This window comes from Belonocnema kinseyi, chromosome 10, assembly GCF_010883055.1.
Source record: "Belonocnema kinseyi isolate 2016_QV_RU_SX_M_011 chromosome 10, B_treatae_v1, whole genome shotgun sequence".
NCBI lineage: Eukaryota > Metazoa > Arthropoda > Insecta > Hymenoptera > Cynipidae > Belonocnema > Belonocnema kinseyi.
Window position 1 is genome coordinate 79738295 of NC_046666.1, and position 16380 is coordinate 79754674.

Below are 16380 nucleotides of genomic sequence, written 5' to 3' on the forward strand. Positions count from 1 at the left end.
AATGCTATAACTCTGAGAATTCTCATTTCATCGAAAAAAGTCATCAGGATAAAGTGTTTGCATTTTTAAATAATGTAAATATCTTTACATCGAATTTTCATATACAGAAAAAAGTGGTCTCAAAAATGTCCAAAATGCTCTCACTTTTTAAATTTTTATCCAAAATGGCTAGTTCAGGAACTTGGCGTTTCTGCTAGGCCCTAAAAAAGTGTGCCAAGGATCGATTTGATCCGTTCATTTTTTCGAGAGTTATCGTTTTCTCGGATGGACGGCCGGACAGTCAAAAAGAGAGACGCCATCGTAAAAACTTGATTTTCGGATTCAGGGGGTCTTGAAACGTAGAAATCCGTTAAAAAACTGTGGTGTCAAATTACGGACAATTCTAGTACTTTCTTAATCATAAATGATGAGAATGTAAAAAAGAGAAAAAGTGTACTTGAAATAAACTAAAAATGCACATAAAGAACAACATTTTTTAATGCAGTCGCAATATATTATCCAGTACATACAGAGCCTTCCTAATAAAAAGGGTCAAAGTTTCGTGGTCAAACTTTCGACCTATAAGATCTTAGATTTTTATATTTTATCCAAAAATTAGCCCTCTATAATTTATTCTTTCAATGTTCTTCTGTAGGATATGTGCGAAACAAACTGTTTAGAAAAACTGTTGTTGCCTCGTGCTTCGCACTCGGACATGTTTAAACCTCGCGCTTCGCGCTCGGTTTTTTGAAGGGTCTGCGATCTAAACCTATTAAATGACATTTTCTTCGTAATTGATTTTTTTGTATTTTTTAAACATCTTTTACATGCAGTTAATGTCCCGCAAGCGAAATAGAAAAATCCCTTTTAGTTTTTTAATGGATTTCCTAAAATAGCGTTTTAGTATCTAGAGCGTAGGTTCGCGGTTTAAACCTGTTAACTGCCTATGACGTCTTCTCGCAAATCCGTTATCTTTCTAACATCAGCTCAGTTTACTCGTCAAATAGGCCAGTGAGACAAATGTGAGTGTGTGTGAAGTTAAGTGTATGTGCGTGTCGGAAGTTTTTTGTAACTACTCTTTTTTCCTTTCGATATGTCGTCTACAAATCGCTGTGAAGACGAAGGTGAAGGACGCGTCTCAATTACGAACACTCAGCACATTTTTGCAATAAGGTATTAAAAATTTTTGAAAGCAAATCTATGTTCACCTTGCGATTTTAAATATTTTGACATATGAAACTTTTTGGCAGCTTGAAAAACGACATATGATTAGCTTTCAATTTTCAAATAACGTTCAAGTTTTGTTAATATTATAAAACTAACGTGTATTATTTTTCTGCCGTGAATAAACAAAAAGCATGTTACAGTTTTAAAAAATATTGAAAATTGCAAAAATAGCAACGATTTTCCTTCACCGTGTAAAAGTTCTGAAATGTCGGATAATAGGTGTAGACCGTGGACCCTCTATTTTTTCTTTGCATTTGGAATGCTCGAATAAAGCTTTATCAAAAAGACCTCTTTTACATCGCAGTGTTTCTATGCGTACAATCGTTTTTTTTTCCGACATTTTTCTCTATCTTGCGTTTTTATGCTAAAAATAGGTTTTTCAAAAGCTATAATTTCTCTTAATTTGAATGTTATGGTGTCAAATTTCGGACAATACCAATACTTTCTCAATCATAAATGATAAGAATGTAATAAATTATAACAAATTCGTATATCTATTTGGGGTGAGCAACTTTCGTCTATTAATTTGTTTCGTACCTTTTGTCGTTTTTCCACAAATTTTCCATTTTTATTTTTAATGCCGTTTTTATGATTAAAACAAAAACTAGGCATCCTATTAAAAAGTAATTAATAGCAAATTTGTAGCTCTTTTTTGGGTAAATAATTTTTATCTGATCATTTTTTTCCTAACATGTGTCGTTTTTCCAAAAATTTATTTTTTTATTTTTAATATTATTTTTCACAAATAAAATAAAAACTTCGCGCCCTATCAGAAAGTGATTATCAACAAATTTGTAGATATCTTTTAGCATGACAATTTTTGTACACTCATGTCTTTTCGTATCTTACATTTAGATTAAGCACAAAATGGAATTTTTGATTATTTTTTGTACGAACAATATTTAGATTTTCGATTTTCCATGAAAATTAAAAAAGTTGTTATGATCATCTTGCAGGCCTTGAAAAATAAAAGTTTTCCTTTTTTGACGTTTTTTTAATATCGTGCTTTTTTCGGCTTCAAATTTTAATTTTTGATTGATTTTTTAAATATTATAAATCCTAAAACTTTAATAATTTTCATTTTATCGAAAAAAAGTCATTTAAATAAATTGATTGGTTTTTTGAGTACTACAAATAGCAGTACAGAACATTTTTAGATGCGAAACAAGTGGTACAAAAGATTTTCAAAATGCTCTTAACTTTTTGAATTTTTATCCAAAATCGCTGGTTACTGAACTCGTCCTTTCTTCTAACACCTAAAAAAAGTGTCCAAGGGGTCTCAAGACATTTCTGTGCCCTTGAAACATGCACGTTCCATAATTTCAAGGCTGAAGGGGCCTCAACCTATACCGCGACCTTCAGCTTATTTTTGTCAAGCAGATCTATTTGGAATCAATAAAGGCCCTCAACAATGATACAGATAAATACACTCGGTTTAGAGACTCGTGGTTTAGTAAAACCTAGAACTGCTGACCAACGCAGTTTCTCAGCTCAAGGGGCGAGTGACGATTGCATCTTACTTGAGTATATTTTTTAATATTATGTATTCCAATTGGAAATGGTTCATACGCCCCCGACTTGTGCAGCTGAAAATGTCGCGTTCTGATAGTCAAGTAAAACCCAACTTAAAGAATCAAAAACGACTCAAATATTTCGCGGCATAGTAAGTTTTCTATTATGACGTCGCGATCATACTAGGATAGGTGAAAACTTCAGGAAGGTTATTTAGCATTGTTCTTTTTCTGTATAAATTTTACATTATGCGCCTGAAATTTACGTCATACAAAAATTGAAAAAAATGAGTTTCGTATCGCTTACAGTAATAACAAATAAAAATTTCATGTTCCTGAGCCAAAAATAGAATCTGCCATAAAAAATTGCATTCTTAAACCAACTTGACATCAACACGTGCACAATAAAACAAGCACTCTTTTTATTGCATCGGCATGTTTGCTTACAAGTGCCATTTGCAGGTATAAATATCATATTGGCAACTAAGGAGCATCTGTCTGCTTTTTTTAATGTCCCGTTTTAATTTTGAAGAAATCTTCCCCATCCCCACGAGCTTGAAATCATCACCGGTACGACCCATGCGATTAACACATCAGACGTACAAAGAATCCGACGAAGTATGTCATGGGAATGATTTTTTGTTCGGAGACCCCATAGTCGCGGGCACCCCTCTGGTTATGTTTGCACACACAAGCGTTTATCTATGGGACCACCATTGAAAAAGGGGCCTATTTTCATATATCCAGTGCTCTTGCGTCCTGCCTCTCTTGATTCTCCAGTACAAGAGGAATCGTAATAAATACGGGAGATCAGATTCCACAAATATTTACCTCTTTTTTGGAGTCCATTTTTCATTGTGATATTCCATTGTCAAATCTCAAGAGATTATTTTCTTAGCAATATAAAGACTCTTGACAAAATCCTTTCTACGAGTTTTATCCTCTCTCTTTAAACTTTTACGTGTTCAGAGTTTTAGAATTAAGGCCTTAGAATTTAGAATGTGATATTTAAGTTTAGAATTTTATAGGTAGGGTTGAGTTTTGGAACGGACGTTTGTGCGTGCCCAGAGGATTTTCGGAATCCAAAAGACCTGTAGTTCTATTGCATTATTCTTTAGACATCTGTATTTCTATAACATGAACGCACTGCTTCAAAAGTGAATGATGTTGGTGTCACAGAACATTCCTCTGAATACAGTAAAAGTTTAAAAATAATTGCTTTTTCCAAGAAGTCAAATACAAAAATAAAACGTATATTTGCATTCTATGATAACTTCCTTTCCCTCTTTATGCTTTTGTCTGCTAAAACAACCTATTTAATGAAAAATTGTAAATTAAATGTCGGCATATACTTTGGTGTTCAGAACATCGTTGCTTTTTATTGTTAGTGTTCTTTTCTAATTACAGAGTTAAATTTTGGGACAAAGGTTTGTTTGTGTGAAAGAGATTTCTGGTAACCACGGGTAGACATCTGTGTAAAAAAATGAATCCTTATTTAGAGAAGAGAGGATTATCCTTACATGAGAAGGGCCTACACGCGTGGCAGAAATCCGGTTCGTTATAGCTATTCTTGCCAATCGATAGACGGCAACATGGGCGTGAATTATAGATTGAGCAAGTCTACAGACTTGGACCGCTTCGGTTCCGAGGGACATGAAATATGCAGTGGTCTTAGAGGGTAGTTTCGTGCCGGGGTTAAAATGAAATTAACACTCCTCTACCCCATCATGTAACTAGTGACGATCATTCGAATGGATGTCCTCTGGATGTCTCTGCAAATTTAGACCCTACTTTCTAGATGTAGAATCATACGGAATAATGACATAGGAAGAATCGTCATAGTAAATAATTCTTATTAATTATTATTAGTTTCATTCCTAATAGGAAACTAGTATTAGTACACACGTCCCAGTGCATGATGTGACTAGAAATTGCGTTAAGTTTTAATAAGACAAATACAAAAAAAAATTAGTGTTATTACAATTTGAAATTGTTAAATATTGAAATAATTACAATTGGAAACAGTAAAAATTTTTTTAAGATTCTAATTTTTTTTAATTTTTTAACTGTATTCAGAAAAATTGATTTGGATTAAAATATTTTGTTTTCTGAATTGTCAGAATTTAATGATAAGGACTTTTAATTAATAAATTTGGACAAACTGAAGTGCTCATTTTGACTTACACATTTTGATATTTTAAACACTTTAAGTTCAAAATAATGCAATTTTGAACGTTTTGAGTAATAAAACTAAACGTTTTGAAACAGTCCTTTCATTTCAGTATCCAAGCTTGTATGTCACATCAACTTTCAATAACTTATGCCCTCTTTACATTTATTTATTTGTTAATTTTCATTAACATTATTAGGTGTGAAGGTATTTTTTCATGAATATCGAACAGATAATTATACTAATATTTGTTTGTTATTTCAAAAATAAAATTTGGTTATTGTATGGACAAAAAAAAAAATTTATTGATCCAGACAAAACTTTCGGTTGATTCTATATTAAATATAAATAGCTTGGTCAAATTTTTCGAGTAATCTGTATTATCATCAGAGAATAACAAAAATTCTTAACATTTTTCAGACTAGATGGAGCTATGAATTAAACCTTTTTTAAACTAATTTTTTTCTGAAAAAAAAATCCCAGCGAAGTTTCAAGTCAAGCTTAAAATTCAGAGTTAATAAAATCATTTGCAAACCAAATATATGACTAGAATGTGAATGATTAATATTTAATTTAAAAATTAAATAGGTGTTGCGAGTGAATAATTATTTATACCGCGGTAAATCATTTTTATTTTTATTTCACTTCATTGTTTTATACTAAAATATATTTCTGCGTCACTAAATGTTCCTATTGAATATAAATCCGTTTTTGAACCAGGTTCTGATTCCGCGATAGAAGATACAACCCTCGAACAGAAGAATAGCAAATATTATAATGAAGTGATAAATTCAAACAATGCTTATCTTGAGATATAATATGAAAGTTGCACATGGATTTCCTATGTAAAGTGGATTCATTATCTTCTCAAAGTTATTCCATATTCAAAACGTTACTTGTAAAAACTGCTGAAACTTTCCTTATTTCGTGCGCTAGTGCATATTATGCCAAATTATTGACAGCAGAGACGACAGAGGCCATAGACCCCAGGACTCAGACCTTGGGCTCAAGCCCAAGAGTTGGTAAGAATAGTGTTACATGTGTTCGTGTGTTCGTGTGCTCGTGTGCGTGTTTGTGTATGTGTGTGCGCGCGCGTGCGTGTGTGGCTGTGTTTATAAAATATTTTGTGGTATCTTTTTGCTGAGCCAATACAATTCTTTCGTTAGTCAAATCAAATTCTTTTGTCAAGCCAATCAAATAAAGCGTTGATTCAACCAAACTTGTTGGTTATCCTTACAATGTCATATTTCTTAATATCTGGAAATATATAATTGTGGGATGATATATTTCTTAGATGTTCACACGTAATATCCTAGATATTTACCATGAAATGAAGAGAAATAGGGTTTCAATAACCGTATTTCCTTTACATCCTTGTTACCTCGTTTTTACACAGCTTATAACCAAATTTTCTTTGATTAAAATTAGTCTATTTGTGACATTAACGAATCATCAATTACTTAATATTGCAGCTGGAGAAGGTCATCGTTAAATCCGTAAGTAATAAGTACCATCGAAAATACTATAGTCATTCCTTCGGTTTTCTTGATCCATTCATCTTAATTACTCAATTGATTAATTTAAATTAAGAAAATTATTTATTAAATAATAATTTTCTATAGAATCTATAGTATTGAATAATCTTCCCAAAAATAGTGCTATTATTATTTTTAAACATTACTATTTTACCACATTTTACATTGGAAAGAAAACACATTTACGCTTAAGTAAAAAAGCACGAAGCCTTTCGTAAAAATTTGAAATGATTCTTTTTTCAGATTTCTCAAGAAGAAGAGTGATTCCAAAATGACACACAAGTTATTTTCGGTTACTAGGAAATAAAAAAATGTATTATTTACTGTTAGAATATGTAAACACTAAAAAAGTATTTCTCTAATATATAAGGTAAATCCGTTTTGTCGAGATTTATTGGATTCTACCCATATTTTACTTTAATTGTATTAATAATTAACAGCTCAGGGAGCCTAATTAGGCCTTAAATTATAATTTTATAAATTATGACATATTTTGAGCATACTCTGAAACATCCAATTCTATCATTATGCTTTCAAACAAATTTGTTTTCTTCGGGAATATAAAATACAGCTTTCTCCCAATGTTGTCTTTTTTCTTTTGCAATATAAAATATACATATTTATTTAATGAAAACTGCGTAGGAGCACCTACGCGATATGCATATAGGTGCATAGATTTTTCATTTACAGACCCTTGAATTTTTTTCAAATTTTGACGAAAAAATGACTGAAGGATTTTTGTTTTGTTTTTAAATGAAGTTTAATTCATAGTTTTGGGATCTTAAACCTACCGAAAACGATTCAATTTTTAAAGCAAGGTTAAATTCATTAAAATATTCTTGAAACGGTGAAAAATACCACTTATAGGGGTTATAATATAATATTGGAGGGGTAAATCACCAAATACGTGATACGTTCGGGGGGGGGGGGGGGGGGGGGGGGGGGGATCTATCAAAGTATCATTTTCCATTTTAAGAATAATAGAAACAGCATCAAGTACGTAGAGCGGGATTTAAAGTCCCTGAAAAATTAATCACGTATTTCGTGAATCACCTCTGTGCTGTTAAAGTTTTACAGGCTATTTGGCGAAAGTTTATCCTATGATGGAATAAAAGCTGTCGTCTGCTACGGCGTCCTCAGAAACAATAGGCAAACGGCAAAGTATGAGTGAATTTGAGCTACAAATTGGGACACCAGATTTAAAACAACACAACAAAAACTTGAAATTTCTTGTAGGTAAGACTTGCAACGCGTGAAAATTGAACTAATTTCGGCAAAAGTTTCACCAAAGTCAGTAGAATATTTCTGATCTCGTGTACTGCGTCACGCTGAAGTGCGCAAATTTTGGTAAAAAATGTAGAATCAGCGACACAAAACCAGAAAAAACTCGTTTTTACTGAAGTATCTCCTCCGAAATAAATTACACTATTGCAGACGAATTAGAACTTAATTACTACCATTTAGCAAAAAGTGCAAAAAGCGACCGACAGATGGGAATCCCCATTTCTCACAAATTTAATAAAGTTAAACGACGGTAGATAGCTCTCGCATTGTAATTCTCACTACATCTCCAAGCATCTCGAATAAAAATGGACCGATTATAAGGCGGAAGGTTATCCAGGCAATGTTGAACATTGGCAATTATATTCGATATAATTCGATATAATTGCATTTTTCGATTCGCACAACCTGTGAAGTATGTACGCGCCACCGTATACAAGTATTTCATCGTTAATATGGTTTGCACCAGCAGCCTTATCACTGTGATGTTCAATCTTCACAGAAAAAAGTACTTGATCTGAGTCGGAAATTCGACTTATTTTAAGGTGTCATAAAAAGAAGAATAGACAATCTTAAATTAATAATTACATCTAAACGTCAAATTAAGGGAATCAGATTCCTGAAATTCAAGAAGGAACTATCTGAGCTTCAGGGAGGCATGCTATTTAATTAAAAATATATGTATACTAAAACCTAATGTAACCTTAAATTAATACTCTATCCTATCTAAAATTAAGGCATATATACACTAATATTAAGACATATATGGAATGAAATTATGTATATATTTAAATTGTAATAAGGGTAATATTTTAACTAACAAAAAGAAATTTCTCACGCCTAACCTAGACTCCTCACAGCAAAAAAAGTTCTTAACCTTTAAAGGTCCCCTTACTTTGGTATAACGTTGAGGTCCTTATGGGCTCGTTGAAGACCTCAGCCGTAATTTTTTATTTCGTAGAAGCTTTGTAATATTTTGGCGTGAAATTTTATCCTGATGTGTCTTGTTGTACGATAATTGTACTTGTTAAATGACTTTTCAATTTTAAGACATTGAAAAAAAATTAAAAACTAAAGGGCACTAAAGTGTCAGGCCACGAGCTGTATAATCGCATAAACATCCTGTAAGGGCATGCAAGGTAGTGCGAACCTGAAATTCAGGAAGGTATAATCCTTAATTTTAGGTAACGAAAGCCTTCTAGGTTGTTTTATGTTACCTTTAACTTATTTTCGGAACTGTAAATTGAAATTCAGGAGCATACTTACTTTATTCTTGTAAAAAATGCTTATTTCTTATTTAAGATAAGTTAGTGCTTCATCTAAGATAGTTGGCACGCTCAAATTTAGTTGCTTTCTTAATTGAAGTCAAATCTGAACTCAAGTCGAATATAACTTTAAGTATTTATTTTGACTAAGTTCTTTCATGTGATTTTTTCATTTCTTTGGCGGCCGCCTGAATTCCATCATAACAACAGGCATCACTAGACATTCTTCCTACAACCGCAGTACCACACACATCAGTCGCACTCCTAACAATGACAATGTCGATCATAGCCGATGTTCCAATATATTTTTATTGTGTAATAGCGACTTCTAAGTTGCCTCGTCTATGCTTTCGTTTATCTTGTTCTGAAAATCTATTCGTACTTCTGGTTTATCTGGTTTATTTCAAAAAGTTAATTTTAAGAATCTAGTTGAAAACATTTCAAAACATTCCGAAAGATATAAAAAATGTATAAAAATTAGAATAATAGAAGGTCGACAAGATTATAAGAAAATAATTTTCCTAATATTCGTGCGAAAATGAACTTTAAGGTAAATTTAAAAAAGATTTCTAATCATATCAAATGATTTCCTAAAGTTTCGAAAAAGAGTGTAGAAGATTTCAATGCAAAATGTTTCGGTTCTGTAAGATGGCGCAAATTTTGGAAGAGTAAATAATCGAGTAAATTAAAGAAATATTTAGTAGAGTTGAAGATATTCAAAAACAATTTTAACTTTAGAAGATTTTTAGAAATGCAGATTTTTAAAGATTTCAAAAATGAGCTTTAGGGTCTTTAAAGAAATCTCTAAAGGTTTCAAGAAAATAAAATTCTTTTATCAAAGTACTTTGGAAAATTTACAAGATTATGAGGCAATTCTTTTACATTTAAAAGAGTTTTTTTTTAATTTTGAGAAAAACTCGAGTTAAGTGAAAATATTTTCAAGAGTTCAAGACGTTTTAAATAGATTAAAAGCATTTAAAAACTTGGGAACATTTCCGAAAATTAATAAACAATTTTTTGATTTCTTCCAAACTTCTTCAAAATTCCTAAATATTTTGTTAAAAGAGTCGAATCCTAATATTTTGTAAAATCTTATTAAATGAACAAATTTCTTTAAAATCATCTAAAATTTTTTCCGATACATTTGATATATTTTAAAATCTTTTTAATTTTTATAAAAATCTTATAATAATTATATTTATAATAAAAAGAGATATTTCGGGTTCCAATCTTTCACAGAACTACGAATTGTTTGCCGACGTTTCGAGAATATTTAGTTTACTTCTTAATTATAATGAATCATTGTGAGTGTTCATAAATTGTTATCAAATAAATAGTTTTTGAGATTTTCGTATTATTTTATTATTAATATTATTTTTTATTCGTGTAGTATGACATCAAAATATTGTTACGTAATATGTGAACGCCTATTGAGATTTTACAGATTTGATAAGCGTAAAGTGAGCCACTAAAGATTGGTGAAAAATGACTGACTCTATTGTTCATTCACCAATGAAAGCAACTAATTCCTTAGTGAAAACAATAAATCTAATTAGGACTGTATATCAGGGTAAATTTTATTTAGTATCGTGAACATTCGGTGAATCAAGTTGTAACTCAAAATTTCTCTTCATAATTATAGAATTCAGATAAATAATTCCTTTTTAAATATCACCCCATAGGTCTGTTTTATAAGGCCCCAAAAGAAACCCGTGAAAGAAAAATTGAGTTTTGCAAGTTTTTGGAGCTCATTGTGATTTTTTAATTTTTTAAATACACATTGTTTTTAACACATGAGGTGTTACGTTCTATCAATGATTAAATAATAACATTATTTTTGTAAACAATTTATTATTGTTTATAGCAATTTATCCAAAATTTTCCACGTTTTGACCATTTATTTATCACGATGAATGGGAAATGGAGTGACTGTTTTGATATTATTCAAAGAGTTAGACAAGGATGCGTTATGTCTTCATGGTTCTTTATATTATTTATGGACAGGAGTTTAAGAATGGCTCTTTTCGACAAAGAGGGTGTGGTTCTCGAAACAGTAAGGGTACGTGGGTTAGCCTTCGCAGATGATAAGGTTGTTATGGCAGAGTGAATCGAAGACTTACAAAGAATATTGAATAAACTAGATGCAAGCATAAAGAGCATGGGCCTCAAAATTAACGCAAATAAAACAAAAACTATGGTGTTCGAAGGAAAGAGTGAGAAAAACACTTTCCAATATTTTATTAAATGATGAGAGAATTGAACAAGTTGATAAGTTCGTATACCTTGGTAGCTTATTTACTAGGGACGGGAAGATAAATGAGGACTTAGATAGACGCATAAACGAAGGTAAGAAGGTTATTGATAGAGCATGGCCCCTTATCAGAATTAAAAATACATCAAATAAAGCTAAAATGGCAATACATAATTCTATATTTGTACCGACTGTCCTATACGGTAGCGCGACATGGACTTATTAAGAAAAAGATAAGAGTAAAATTAACGCAATTGACATGAGATTCATGCGCATAATACGCGGGAAAATGCTGATGGACAAAGTAAGTAACGAGATAATTCTCAAAGAATGTGGTTCAGAAAATACGCTAGTAGACACATGGGAAAGAAATTGGTTAAGATAGTTCTGGCATGTTGAGAGAATGCCAAACGAACGACTAACGAAACAAGTGTACCAAAGTAAAGTAAATAGCAGCGTACCTAGAGGCAGGTTGCGGAAAGAATGGTTAGAATGTGTGAAGCCTGCATGAAAAACTGCATTGACGTAAAAGAAGCTATATCCTGTTCAACGAGAGAACTAGCCTAGCAAGGGAGTTGTTCATCTCCGGAGAGTCGTGGGACCGGTACCTCTAGAGAAAAAGGTTTTCTCTAAGTACTTAAGGCTGTTGCTCTTGGTGGTTCGGAACCCACCTTAAACTGTAGGTCTCCCTTCCACCACCAAGTAAGTGTGTGGAGGGTGTGTAAAGGAATAGAGAAGGTGTAAGAAAAATGTAAACCCTTAGGGGACACATTAGAAGCTTCCATTCCATTCCAGTAACAGTTCGTAAGAAAACAATAGTGGCAACGTCTCATTTTCATTCTCAGAAAAAAATTGTGTTGATGGCTTTGACAGTTATAGAGACTGATTCTCTATGGAACTGTAGTCTAAACACAGTTCATAATGTATATACTTAGCTATGAAATATTGAGTGACAGTGTTGCCACATCGTCACTGCCTACCCACACCATGTGCCACGCGAAAACAGAAACATTATTCTTTACAACATTGTATCTTTTATACTAAACAATCAACAATTGTTATTTTTAAAAATAAAATACGCACAATATTTTTCTTTACATCTGTATTTTTTAAGCTTAATGGTGAGCTTCGTTTCCATAATAGACTTTATATTGTGGTGATTGCCCATGTTAGCTATGGGAGACGCATGCAAAAAGTACTAAACATAATTGATCGTATTTGACTTTTGAAACGGTCGAATCAGCTGAATAGGGTATGAATCGTTAGATAACAATATTTTCTACATATTCTGAAAATTTTTGACAATCCGTAAGTAGGGTCCCTTTTCGGCAGAACTACCTTAAGGGAGGCATCGAAAATTTTTTCTCTTCGGTGTACATCCAATCGCTGTTGAAGGAAACTCAATTCCTTCAAATAGAATAAACCAAGTGCTTTCTGAAATTTTTTTATAACCTTTATTAGGGCCGCAACTAAACCCTTGCCTGCGGGTGTCCTACGCCAGAGTATAGAGAAGTATGTTAGGACAGAAAATTATGACGGCAAATATTTAATAAACAGAGTGTCAGTAGAGTGAATGACGTCTGAAACAAAAGACCTTGGATACTAATGTACCCAAGTGGGGAACCTCACATGACGACTCTGTGTGGATTTTAACGTGGGGTGATTGCTAGAGAGATTGATCAGAAACCTAGGTCGGATCATTGTTGCGGAACGAACGTGTTATTTAAAGAAATATCACGATAATTCTGGATCAATCTAAAAATTTTATATCCCTTCTTCACATTAATCTCTTCCCCACCGAGCAAGTCACGCCTACCCCCTAGGGGAAATTTCTTAATGGTTTAATAATAATCTCAGTTGGTTAGACACTCGGACTTCACCTCAGAGGTCCGGGGTTCGATCCCTGAGCCGGTACCTCTGGAAATTTTTCAATGTACCTTTACCGAGGTTCTGGTGGTTCGGAACCCACCTTAAGTTGTAGGTCCCCCCATCGTGTACTTGACTGCAAACCAGTCCGTCAATGATGGGGTAAAAACAGGCTTTGTCCAATATGTCTGGGCAGACTGCTCTCATCAGATCACTTGATTGCATTATAAAAATGCGTCCGTGACTGATGATATATAACGGGACAGACCCGTGCAAAAATGATCAAATAAAAATTCATCTCTAACCAAAAATGCCTTCAACATGTTGGGCAGTATAAGCCTGTGACAACATTTCAACACTGAAATGTTTTTTTATAATTGTCTCCTCCAACGCTGGTGACCGCTCGTGATTGTATATCCACAACTTCATCTCAGAAGGTTTCAAGCATCGTATTAAATTACTTGAATTAACTTTTAACATTCTAATCTCATCAGTCACTTTACTTAGTCCGTGGCTATGATGTATAACCGGGCTTACCCGAGTAAAAGTTTAATAAAAAACAAATAATTTGCCCCCCCCCCCATCGTTTACTTGACTGCAACCCAGTCCGTCAATGATGGGGTAAAAACCAGTCATTTGTCTACTATGTCGGGGCAAGTATATCAAGGTAAAGTAAATGGCAGCGTGCCTAGAGGTAGACCGCGGAAAGAATGGCTAGAATGTGGAAATGAGACCCTAGTTTGAAAAGAGATAAGAAGTCACAGAAACACAAGAGTCTGCAGAAAAAATGCACGGACATAAAAGAAGCTAGAGTAGTTTGCCAGGACAGCAAACTATACTACAAATTTACGAAAATTTTAATGAAAAATCAAGAATTTAGAAAATTCACGTAATTAACACGTTGATGTCATTTTTGGTAAATTTATATTAAAAATTAAAAATACTATGAAAAATTACTTACCTATGGAGAAAATGTAGTCGAAAGAACGATTATCAGGCGAAATTAAATTTTTTCCGATGCACCCACTTTAAAACCTGGTAAACCACACTTGTTCAAATTTGCACCAAGCCCAACTTTCAAAGGGAATTTCACGAACATTAAAAGGCGAATGGAGCTAGGCTCTGCGTGGCATGACTCAGTACCTGATGGACATATTTGACATTGGGATGAGAGACCCTTACAATATGATAGCTAAGTAGGAAAAAAATTTACAAGCTCGTAAACTTAAAAAAAAAGCAAAAAATTATGCACAAATATGCACGAGCTTGCGCTAATCAGTCGAAACCTCCTTTAACATGTTCCAACCTGTACCATTCAGTTGCAAGATTATTTTTACACAGAATTTCAGATATTCATAAAGTTCTTGTTGGCAATGGACGCATTATAACGAAAGTGTAAGTGAAGATGTAAGTATGGTCTACTTAGTGTAAAATAATAAAAATATTATAATTATTAATAATAATAAAAACTTTAGAGTGAGCTTACAGGTTTGTTCATGTTGCAATAGTTTGGTGCAAGCTCGCCTTAAATATGGTGTCATTAATAATATAATTCAGTAAGGAATGCTATTTTTCTTGCTTCAATGTTCAAGGGATGTTAAAATATCCCTTAAAATGAATTCAAAGACATAATATTGCTATTCACGCTTCCTCTCCTTATTTGAAAGTGATTTAAACCCATAGCAGTTGGATACAAATCTCTAGTGACTTTAGTTACTAAAAAATGACTCAAAACAGGCTATATACACAAAAAAGAATTAATATTTCTAGTTCGTGAGCATGAAACTTTTATTTTAATATGTTTGTTTGACAAAATGTGAAACTTTGAGCTAAATGTACAAAAGAGTTTTTGAGAAAACATAACATTTCACTAAAATAAGCATTTTTCTATTAAAACATGTAAAAATTGCATGCTAACGTCAGTAGTGCATTATTTCTTAAATGTCAAGAAAAAAAAATAAATAAGAAATAATTTTCATTTTGCAATCGATAGTAATGTAGTATTTTCTGAAAGCCAGAAGATGTTTCACTAATTGGTAACTTTGCTTTCCCTTACCCTTTTTTAAAAATGTCTTAGAGGTTGTCGTCAAATTAAAACCCTGTCTGTTGCATTTCTTTTTCGCAAAACTACCAGGATAGGTACCCAACAGGCATCTGAAACATACATTTTATTGATGCCATTACAAGTAATGTTCTATTTTTTGACAATCATGAAGTTGAAGAATTTTCAACTTTCGTGAAATTTACTGATTTAAAAACAGATACATGAAAGGTTTTTTTATTCCCCTTAGATATTCCATCCCAATAAACTTGCATTCACGACAATACTATGAAATTCCACTCTTGAATCTTTTCAAATATTATTGCGATAACAAAAAGCGTATCCAACTACAAAAGTAACCCTTTTCGATTCCTCTAAGAATTTCTATTATATAATTTAACCAGAAAGCTTGCTTTCTTGGAAAATGCTAAGCAAGCTCAACCCAAGATGAAACTTTTAAGAAAAAAAAAGTTAATTCTATTTGGGTTCCTTTCAGAATTTTTGTTACACAAATTGTAAAAAAACAAAGACTCAGAATTGGAGAAACCAAGCGAAATTTTGTTCTTGTGAATTTGTTGGCAAGATTGTAAAAACAAACCACATCTGCCGACAAAAAAAGTCACTTTTTTCGATTAATTATAGCATTTTTGTCTTCTAACTTATAACAAAACAAACAAAAACTAAACATTTGCATAACATTTTTACAGAAGCAATAAAAGAAACAATACTACAAAAAATACTGTAAATTTGAGAAACAACCCACCATTTCTTTTTTGAAAATTTGCTGGCAGCGTTAAAATGCGAACCCTTTTCTCAACAACAAAGTTTATTATTTTTGATTCGCCATAGAGCCTTGGTTACATAATTTGCAACAAAAGTAACATGGTAGTATCTCTCTAAAAATGAGTTACATTTTCACTTAGGTCTTTTCGTATACACTTGATTGGAAACAATCTACCATTTTGTAAATTTAAGAAAAAGTGAAGCTGGTCAAAAGCTATCTAAAAGATTTGGAAACAGAAATAATAATCCTTCAAGCGGAATTAGTGCACTATTTCCTGAGAATCTAGGGAGTTTTAAATACGGGTAGTTCAATAAGTCCTTAGAATGACCAACAGATGGCGCGCGCATCGCTCCAAATCATCTGTTTTTAGTCAGCACCACTCCCGACTAGATATATGGCGCAGTCACAGTCCACATCTTCTGAGTTTACGTGTTTTTATAACCAATTGAAAAAAAAATTGTTCGTTAAGA

At 32.6% G+C, this 16380-nt stretch overlaps 1 long non-coding RNA gene across 1 annotated transcript; it reads left to right on the top strand.

Annotated features, from left to right (window-relative positions):
* The first annotated feature begins 1055 nt into the window (after positions 1-1055).
* Positions 1056-6802, top strand: LOC117182317. The gene is made up of 4 exons (XR_004468297.1): positions 1056-1152; positions 5608-5909; positions 6360-6383; positions 6666-6802. It is a non-coding gene; the product is annotated as an uncharacterized LOC117182317 (long non-coding RNA).
* Positions 6803-16380: the final 9578 nt, after the last annotated feature.